Source organism: Pezoporus occidentalis, unplaced genomic scaffold (assembly GCF_034315485.1).
Source record: "Pezoporus occidentalis ecotype Australia unplaced genomic scaffold, CSIRO_AGI_Poc_V1 ctg42, whole genome shotgun sequence".
Taxonomy (NCBI): domain Eukaryota; kingdom Metazoa; phylum Chordata; class Aves; order Psittaciformes; family Psittacidae; genus Pezoporus; species Pezoporus occidentalis.
In genome coordinates, this window is record NW_026915747.1 from 3883359 (window position 1) to 3892752 (window position 9394).

Genomic DNA, 9394 nt, shown 5'->3' on the forward strand with positions numbered 1-9394 from the left:
GCTAATTAACAGTTTGGAAAGAAAGTTTAAAGCTGCCTCCGCCAGGAGACAAAATGCGCTTCCAGGAAAGCCCGAAGGAGGTTCCGAGCCGGCGGTATGCGGGCGGAGCGCGGCACCAGGGCTGCTGACCCCAGCCGCCCGCCTGCAGGGATTGCGAAACTCCCAGGAAGAGCGACCGACCCCCGCCGAGCGGGGCCGCGCTCCGGCTGCGGGGAGCTCCGCTGGGAACGGGCGCTCGCGGGCGGGAGGAGCCGCCGCCCCGAGCCGGTCCCGGCCCCGCGCGGCGGCTTGGGGAAGGCGCTGCGGGTCCGGAGCCGCCGCTCGAGAGCCCCTTAAACCAAAACCATCTGGGGCCGGGCAGCGCGGCGGAAGCCCCCCCTCTCTCCGCCCCGGCCCCACCGCCCTGCCCGCAGCCACCCGGCCCCGTGGCCCGCAGCCGAGGCGGGGGAAGTTGCTCTGCCCGCGATTCAGCGAGGGAAACACGGGGGGGGACCCCGCCGAGAAATCCTCCCCCCAGCCGCATCCCGAGGCGCGCCGCGCAGGGCTGGGGGGTGCGTTACCTTCAACAGGTGCAGGCGCCGGCGGGAGGCAGCCCCGCAGGCACGGACCGTCCGAGTTGGCGGAGCGGGAGCGGCGGCGACCCGGAGCCCGGGGTGGGCGGTGTGGGGCTGGGCAGAGGCGCTACGGCAGCCCCCGGCGGCCGCCCATGCTCCCGGCGGGCCCCGCTGCCGCCACAGCAGCCGGAGAGTCAGAGCGAAGGCGGCAGCGGCTACAGCCACCTCCGAGAGAAAGGAGGAGAGCGGCGGGGAGCGAAGGAGGGGAAAGCACACAGAGAGAGGAGAGGAGAGAGAAACCACCCCGACAGAAATTAATCATCACATGACGGTCGCGATCCGCCGCCGCCCCCCGACAGCGGAGCCTACGCTGGGGAGCCGGGGAAAAGCTGCGAGGAGGGGACACACCTGTGGGCGCAGCACATATCCGCTGTGAGCACAATGAGAGACAGGAAACTGAAAAAAACAGCCCAGGGAAGGAGAGAGGCTCCCGTTCGTCCCTCCTTCCCTCCCTCCCTCTCCGTCCTCCTCCTCCTCCTCTCTCCACCCCCTGCCCCCGGTCAGGATCCGCTTGCAGCGCTGTCTCATGCAGCGAGATCCAGGCGGAGGGCCGGGAGGAGGCACGAGCCGCACTTTCTCCCCCTTCTCCTTTCCTTCTCTCTGCTTTGTTTTGCCCGGCAGCCAGGCAGAGACGGCGCGGCGGAGCGGGGCCACCAGCGGGCCGAGCGCTCCCGGGGAGCCCCTGAACGCGCTGGGAGCCGGGGCCGGATCTGGATCTGGGTCTGGTCGGAGCAGCTGCTCCAGCCCCAGCCGCCCGCCAGTGCTCCGCCGCAGGGAGGGAGCGCAGCTCCGCGGGTCCCCAGGGTGCGGAGCGGCGGCGGCAGGACTGCACTGCCCTGCACTGGCGGCGCGGCGCTGGCCGGCGCCCCGGGCAGCCTCTGCCAGCCTCAGCCCCTGTCGTTCCGTAGCCAGAGGCCTTTGGGGTACCCGTCGTATTCCAGTGGTGTCTTGGGGCACTCCTTGGTATAGAGGGAACAGCGAAATTTCCACTCCTCTTTCCCTGACCGGATACTCCTGGACTCCCAGAGGTTGCCTCACTTCTTGCACACCCTGCTCTGTCGTTGTGCGGCCCAAAATATGCCCCTGGCAACATTTTTAGCGAATTCGAACAACTCCGGGGTTTATCCTTCTCAGGTAAACTCTCTGTCATCATAATTTCAGAAGATCTTTATTCCCTCTCCTGTGTGCAAATTACTCTCATCCTAGTCCAAGACAACAGGAGATAATGCACAGCCCACTTCCTGCCGGTGTGGACACACAGAATCGCCTTTCTTTAGCATATATCTTCACATTCAGATGCCAAATTTGTCTTAACCGTAAATAATGTAGAGATAAGTATTAAAAAGAGGGATGTCTTAGAAGAATGGCTCAGGTAAGCTTTGGGCAAGTTGTTGAGACTTTGTAAGTAGCTTCCCATTGGTCAAATGTGGACCAGCAATGTTGCAGGGAGCAATTAATTAGCTGCTGTTGGCACTTGGAGCGCAGCTCCATTAAATGCTGTGTGCTTTGGGCTACCCACAGAAACAAGAGGAGAGAGCTGGTCCGAAAGCCATGCTTCTCAAACAGAGCCCTGGAAATCGTGGAAAAATTGCCCCTGCATCTCAGAACGGCAACAATACGAAATAGATAAAAATCAGCTCCAAAGCCTGGGCAAGAGTAAGAAGTGAGAGACTTGGAGATGTTAAAACTGGCTTTCAGACCTTGGCTGTGCAAAGTGCCTCCGCACTCCTAGTTAGTGGCGGTTTTGGGACTGTTCAAACAGAACATGGTGGCTTGTGGGTTTTTCCCTCTGGGGTCGTGCTCGGGAGGCAGGTTGTGCTGACTGGGGCTCACCAGTCTGGCCCAGCTTTTGTACTAACCTTCACCAGAAGGTCCTTGTTCTTTTTTGTTTGCCTCCTTACGGCTCTTCACGTGACTGGGCTGAGTCACTCTAAGATGAGAAAGAATGTCATAACTGTGGACTGTTTCAGAAGACCTGGATCCCCACTCTGTACCCCTTTGCTTGCTGGAAGAGTGAAGGTGAAGCTGAAGAGGAGGGAGATAGGAATCTCCTAGGGAAAATTGGGTTAGGCATCCTGCAAACCCTGGGAGAGATCTGGGATGGAGAAACTCAAAGGTTGCTAATGGGCTTGGTAAGACCTCACTTTCCAGGCTGCTTTTCAATGTCTGGGCTTATGGCCAGGTGGTGCCCAAACTTCTGGCAGAATGCCCTGGAATTACCAGCCAGGCGGCTCTCCCTCTGCCCTGGCCTGTGAATCCCTGCCTCCCAGCATGCTCTGCCCCAGGGGTTTTTGCTGGGGACTCTTACTTGTCCCCCAGCCCTGCCTACTCCAAACCTAGCGATCTGCTCAGCCCACTGAGGGGGGAAGCCCCAGGTGTGAGCTTTCACCTGCTCCATCCAGTGGCCACTGGCCAGGGCTCTATTTGCCATATTCATGCTGTCTCATGATGTCCGTCCCCAGGCTAAATCTAAGCCTTAGCCCAGTCCTGGCACACCACACAGCTCCCTCTGGCTGGAACAGTTTCCTCCAGCTCCTCAGGTCCTGTTGCTCTGGCCCCATAGCAGTTTTGTTGTGTTTTGGTTTTGTCTTTTTTTTTTCCTGAGAAACTTGCCCATGGACACACACAGAGCCAGAGCAATGGTGACAGTTTATTTAATTCAAAAGAGGAGCTGGTGAACTGAAGCTGTGCTGAATTCTCCTCCAGTCTGTAACGATTACCTGCTGTACATTTGACCTTGCAGAGTGTGACAGGGATTATGAAGCCGAACTACAGCTCGAGGTGGCCACACAGCATCCCATCCCAGGACAGCTGTCTTCTCTGCTAAGCCTCCATAAGGTGCTGTTCTGCCAGGCACATGTGGATGTGCTAAAGCAGCAGCAGGGCATATCAGCCTGTGCTTCTGGCAGATGGGGCACAAATAGGTGCCACAGCACTTTTGTTACTAAATTCAGTGCTGAATTCAGCACTTGGCCCGCTTGCAGAGGTGCAAAGTGTTCCTAACGTGGTTTTCTGCCTCCCACCCACCCTGTCTTATACTGCAGCCAGCAAATCATCCTTCTCCCCCATGGAGAAGTATGTGATACAGGGAGATACCTTTCCAAAGAACACAGATAAACAGTTCCACATCAAAACCTGCTATTTGCAGCTCAAGGATCATTCCCCTCCCTTATCACCACCCACCAAAAAAGATAAAAAGAAGAGGTCAAATCAAATCCTAAATGAAAAAAATCTTAGAAAACAGCAACAAGTAAAGGACTGAATGATTAACAGCTCCCCAGGCTCCTGGGGATCTGCACTGCCGGCGTGTGCTTACACATGCTCAGTGTAAGGAGAAAGACTTGCTCTCTCCATCTCCTGTGTAAGGACACAGATAATGGGGCTGCATGTGAATAGGCGTCTAGTCCAGCTTTCAATTTCCTATTTATTTCCTCCCTCTGCAGTCCCTCTTTCTCTCCTCACCTTGTTATTGCCCATATGTCATTATGTGCATCCTTGTGTTTTATTCTCTGCTCATTATTGTCTTTTACACTGATGTGCCTCTCTCCTGCTTACTTCCCAGTGCTGTCAATTCTCAATTCTATCTATCTAAGGCACCAATACACAGTATCCTTCCTCCCACAGAGACCTTCAAGGCCTGTAAAAAGGAGCCAAATTTCCAGCTGTCATTATTAAAAACACCTCGTTCCATGAGGAACAGAACTAATGAAGCCGGATTTCCTTCGGCTTCGACTCTGACTCACTCGTTGCTATAACCTCATCTCCCATTTCTCTTTCATGTCCGATGTGACACCTCTTCTCGGTGGCGAGGGGCAGCAGCTGCTGCTGCAGATCCAGAGCAGTGTGCATGCTGCCTGCACTGCCGGGGTGACTGGCTGCTGCCAAGCACAGCCCTCAACAGCCCAGTTCCTCCTGCCTCTCTCTCTGTTGGAAAACTAATTTGAGTCTCTAGTCACTGATGCTCACAAAACCCCTGGGAACTTAATTATGTTTGAGGCTTCTACCTCTTATTCATTTGTTTGCAAGTAGCCAATGTGTTCTGACATTTTTATGAGGGACTGATGGGCAGATGAACAGCCAGATGATTGATTATCAGCCTTTAGGAAGGAAGGTTGTTGCTCTGTGGTCATGGAGATAACCTGAGAGCAGCCCAAACAGCTGAAAAAGGACCTCAAATCCTTTAAAATCATTAAAATTGCACTTTCTGCCTGCAGGAAATTTTGATTGTGTGCATGCTTAAATGCCTGAGCAACCTCCTTATATCCTGCCTGAGGATGTCCCCATCTCAGCTCTCTTCTGAAGGATGGGGAGGGGGAAGAAAGGGAAAAGGATTCTTTCTCACGTAAGCAGCAATGTGTCTGCTGTACCAGACAACAGCTGTAGTTGAGATTCAGTCTGCCCTAGCACCGCTGCTGCTGCCTGCTTTATAAGAAATTTATATCAGTAACAGGAGTGCAAGGAGGACACTACGTGAACGGCTTTAGTCTCTTGGTTAAGGTGTAAACAAGGGCTCTGCAGACTTTTTCACCCTCCATCTGATGCCTTTGGTTCTGATAGGACTCTGCATCATCTTCCACTGGGGACTGAAATGACCTGGATATACATATTTATATTTTTACAGTCCATAAATCACCCTGGGATCTACTTTTTTTCTGGACGAAAAGTGCCAGATAAATCTAAGGTGTTATTATTAGATTTGTGAAATGTCACTGTGCACATCCTGACTTTCATGCCCTTTGCACCAAACTCACATGGCAGATCAGTTTGTATATATCTGGGGGGTGGGGTATTTTGGTTGATGCATTTCTCAGTGCCCATTTTCCAACAATCCAGAAAAAGGTAAAATAACCTAAGGTTAATTGCACAATTCCCTTCATTATTTCCCTTTGATGCTGGAAAATAGTTGGGGTTTTGGTGTTTTCTGACCCTCAAATGATACATTTGTTTACCTGTGTGCAAAATGTTACCCAGTCAAACATTGCTTTTATTTAGTTTAGCAGACGTTTTGCATGTACTTTGCTACAGATATAAATTGCTGCACCAAGGTAAGAGAAAACCAGCATGCCCTGGATACAATTTCCATGTGGAATCCACAGAAAGCCTTATATGGATGTGTGTGATGTCTATATGCATGAGTACAACTATAACAAGGTGCAGCCCTGACAGTCAAGACTTGATGCTTTGACGTTGCCCTGGTTGTACCCAACTGCGTGTGAGCCTGGTTAAGAGATCCTCGGGTAATGGAGAGGTTCACACAGGCCGTGCTTGTATTTTTTAATGCTATCATGAATTTTCTGGGTAATTTAATTGAAAAAAATAAAATCAAAATATGATAAGAAATTTCAACAGAAAGTTTTATGGTGTTTCAAAACATAGCTAAAATGAATGTAAAATGTTGACAATATTTGTCCCTGCCCTGTTTCTTCCTCCTCCTTTTTTGTTTAAAGAGACCTTTCACAAACACACACACACACCTGTATGTATGCAGACCAGACAAACCAGCATTTCCAACTGTAATTAAGGCAGCTGCCTAGCTAAGTTCCAAAGCCATTGCTCTGCTATCACCAAGTAACCATTCATTTTAGCCACAGCCAGTATGATTACACTTGATGGTATTGCTTATTGTGCAACCAGTTGGAGAACTGGTTGTTAGAGTTAGTTGACTGCCATGCATGCTGTTATATCTATATTGTAGAAAAAAATTAGACTCTCATTATCTACTAATATTTGAACTAGTTTCATTACAGAGAGCTTGGCTGTGGGAAGACAATTGCAAGTGAGAGTGCATGATTACAGTGTTCTGTTCAGAAGTGGAAAATCAGATTAAACTATTTTATGCTGGGAATAACGAATCTTTTTACATCAGTAGCCTCAGATAGCTTATAATAAATAATTTCTGAACATACAGAAATTTTGTGTTTATACTATTCAAGTATATCTGGACAATAGTAGTTAAACATAACAGCTAAAATAGTAGGAGATTAATAGAGCACAACAGGGTTAGAGAAGCATTAATCATTTTTAAAGACTGAGACCAACCAGAATTCATCAATGACACATCCGTTAAGATAGAAAAATAAAGTATTGACTACTAACATAAAGCCTGTATTTTACCTTTTTATTCACAGGAAGATTTCCAAGAAAATATTTTAAATGACTAGCTGAGCATCCATCACATGATGGCAACTAATCAATAAATCATGTGTCATTGTTGTGGCTCGGCATGTCAAATAGCTGCATTTCAGTGTCCGTATTTACAGGTTTTCAGCAATTTTTGGTTGTACATTTCTAGCTCGTTAGCCCTGATTTTAAAAGTGGTTATTTTAATGTCAATGAAATTGGTAGAAAAATCTTGTCTTATCTGTTTCTGCCACAGGGAGGAGAAGGAATGGGGTAATCAACAGGGAACTCCTGTTACTTAACACTGCTTGCCACCCCATGTGGGTTTATTAAAGCAGCTTTTCCCCACTAGCAACGTGAAAAATAAATACATGGCATCCTGCTAGAAACACTGGACATGTTGATGCTCATGGGAGATGGTAAAAGGATGAGTACTTTTGAAAGCAGCTTTTGGCATACATAAATCATGAGGTATGTACTGAGGCCCCGGACATCCAACTCACATGATTTTGGTTAGATAACAGATTAATAGAGTTTCAATTACACTGCCCATCTCTGTTACTTTTTCCTACCAAAACTCCAGCAAAATCTCAATCTGACATATTGAAAACTGCCCTGCATGAATAGGTGAAATAGCTGGTTAGTATACATCCAAACCTCTGGTTTAAGAGCAGTGGCATACAGCTGAACAAGCATTAACCTTTATTATGTTCTCCCATTGCCATTAATCACATTTGCAGTGCTTTTGCCACTGTGTCAGAGTACCTAAAGAAATGCTCTTGAAGGCACTTGGACCAAGGCCAGAATAAAGTGGTGTTTGTCCTCAGAGAGATGTTACAAAGGACTGGCCAAAGTGCAGTCGCTGTCTTTTGTCCACAGTAAACAGACCTTATTCATCAGGATATTGCAAAATCTCAATGTTATCTATGCATTAGTCTCAAAAATGCCTTTTTTTCGGTTTTTTTTTCATGTTTTAGTTTATAAGAAGATTAAGTTATTTTCTTCTGGACAATGACTCAGGATGTAATAACCCCTGTTTATCACAGGCATATCAGATAACTGGAATTCATGCAATCTGAAGTGAATTGTGAGGGTTTGTGTAGGTTTCTGCAAGTACAAAATGCAGATGCTCAGTTTTATGATGTGTCTGTTTATATATATATATATATACACATATATACGTATATGCATCGAAACTGTGCTTGTATTCCTTCACTGGATGCAATGTAACAAAACCTGGGTCTTCACTATAGACGATTAATAGTTGAGGCTTCAGCTATATTTCACTCTAATAATTCTTGCAGAGAGTGTGCTCCTCTGAGACAAGGCAGGACACAAAACCCGGTATAAAATTAGTGAAAGCTGAACAAAATTCAGTCACATCAAATCAACTACAGAAATGTCATGTGGTGGCTGAGGAAAACCGGGAATTTGATCATCCTTTAGATAGTTCTGTGTGTTTCTTCCCTTCAAGAAAACTTTTACAGTATAAATACAGGTTTCTTTTAAAAAGGAGAAAATGTTGCAATACCCAGCCACAACCACATAAAGGGGCACCTTTGGGTGCAGAAGTCCAGTACCAACAGCCCTCTGTGACATGTGGGTCTTTCTGCTGGAGCCATATCTGTTCTGCAGCCTCAAGGTTCACAGACCCAGAGGGCTTGAAAGGACCTCTGGGGCATCTAGTACATACCCCTGACATGGAGCAATATCATCTACACCTATAGGTAAATTTTGCTGTGTCTTCTAAATATCTCCTTTGATGGAGGTTTGAACATTCTGTAGACCATCCATCTACTACTTAAGTGTTATGGTAATCCTTATATCCTGTCTGAATCTTCCTTGCTGCAGATGAAATACTTTACTTTTTATGCTAACAAGGATGCTGAAAGCAGGTAGGTTGTTCCTGCCCCTTCACAGAAATCCTTTATGGATTTGAAAGCACTGATTTTACCTTCTCTAAGCTTTTCTTTACAGTCCTTCTCCCCCATTCATTTAAACTTCTCATGTAGGCTGAATGTTCTAGGTCTCTGATTTTCTGCTGGATATGTGCAAGTGAACAGTTTCATCCTTGAAATGCAGGTTTTAACATGATCCTTCAGCTGAACCCTTACCAGCAGTGAATACAGTGGAAATCACCTCAGGTGCTCTGCAAGTTGCACTGCTGTTTTATGAAAATTGGAAGTCTGAGCTAAAAGGGTGATGGGGAAATGATGCACTGAAATGGAAGAGTAGAGCCTTGCAGTAAGTGGTTTTGCTTCTTGAAGTATGGCAATGCTTCTAGTGAAGGTAAAACCTACTATGATTAAATGATCAATGCCAATACTATAGTCCCCTGAAGATATTATTTAGTCTTGCTGGAATTGTTTGGTTTGCATTTAATCTTTTTTTCCCCTGAGTGAGGAGGAAAAGTATATAAAACTAATAAAACAAAAATTAACTAGCAAAATAAGTGTCCAGGAGGATAAGTTGCCATTAGAGAAAGTAGCCAAACATACATGTAGAGGTCTAACCAGACAAAGATATATTTCTTTACATGATGGAAATAAACCAGCTCCTGCTTAGTTTCCCAATGCCTAAACTAAAATACCCTGTCAGTGCAACTATTCCAGTGATGTGACTCCTGGGGCAGGCATCATCTAACAGCTTGAAACCTGAGC

At 47.5% G+C, this 9394-nt stretch overlaps 1 protein-coding gene across 3 annotated transcripts in view; it reads right to left on the reverse strand.

Moving 5' to 3' along the window:
- PLXNB2 (plexin B2) overlaps positions 1–1063 on the reverse strand; it is a 251973-nt gene extending 250910 nt beyond the window's left edge. Inside the window, exon 1 of one of the 3 annotated variants that reach the window (XM_062634239.1) lies at positions 963–1063. The gene's annotated coding sequence lies outside the window, so the exon portion shown is untranslated. The remainder of the gene's footprint in view (positions 1–962) is intronic. The other 2 variants (XM_062634242.1, XM_062634241.1) reach the window with 2 other exon arrangements.
- Between the last annotated feature and the right edge of the window lie 8331 nt (positions 1064–9394).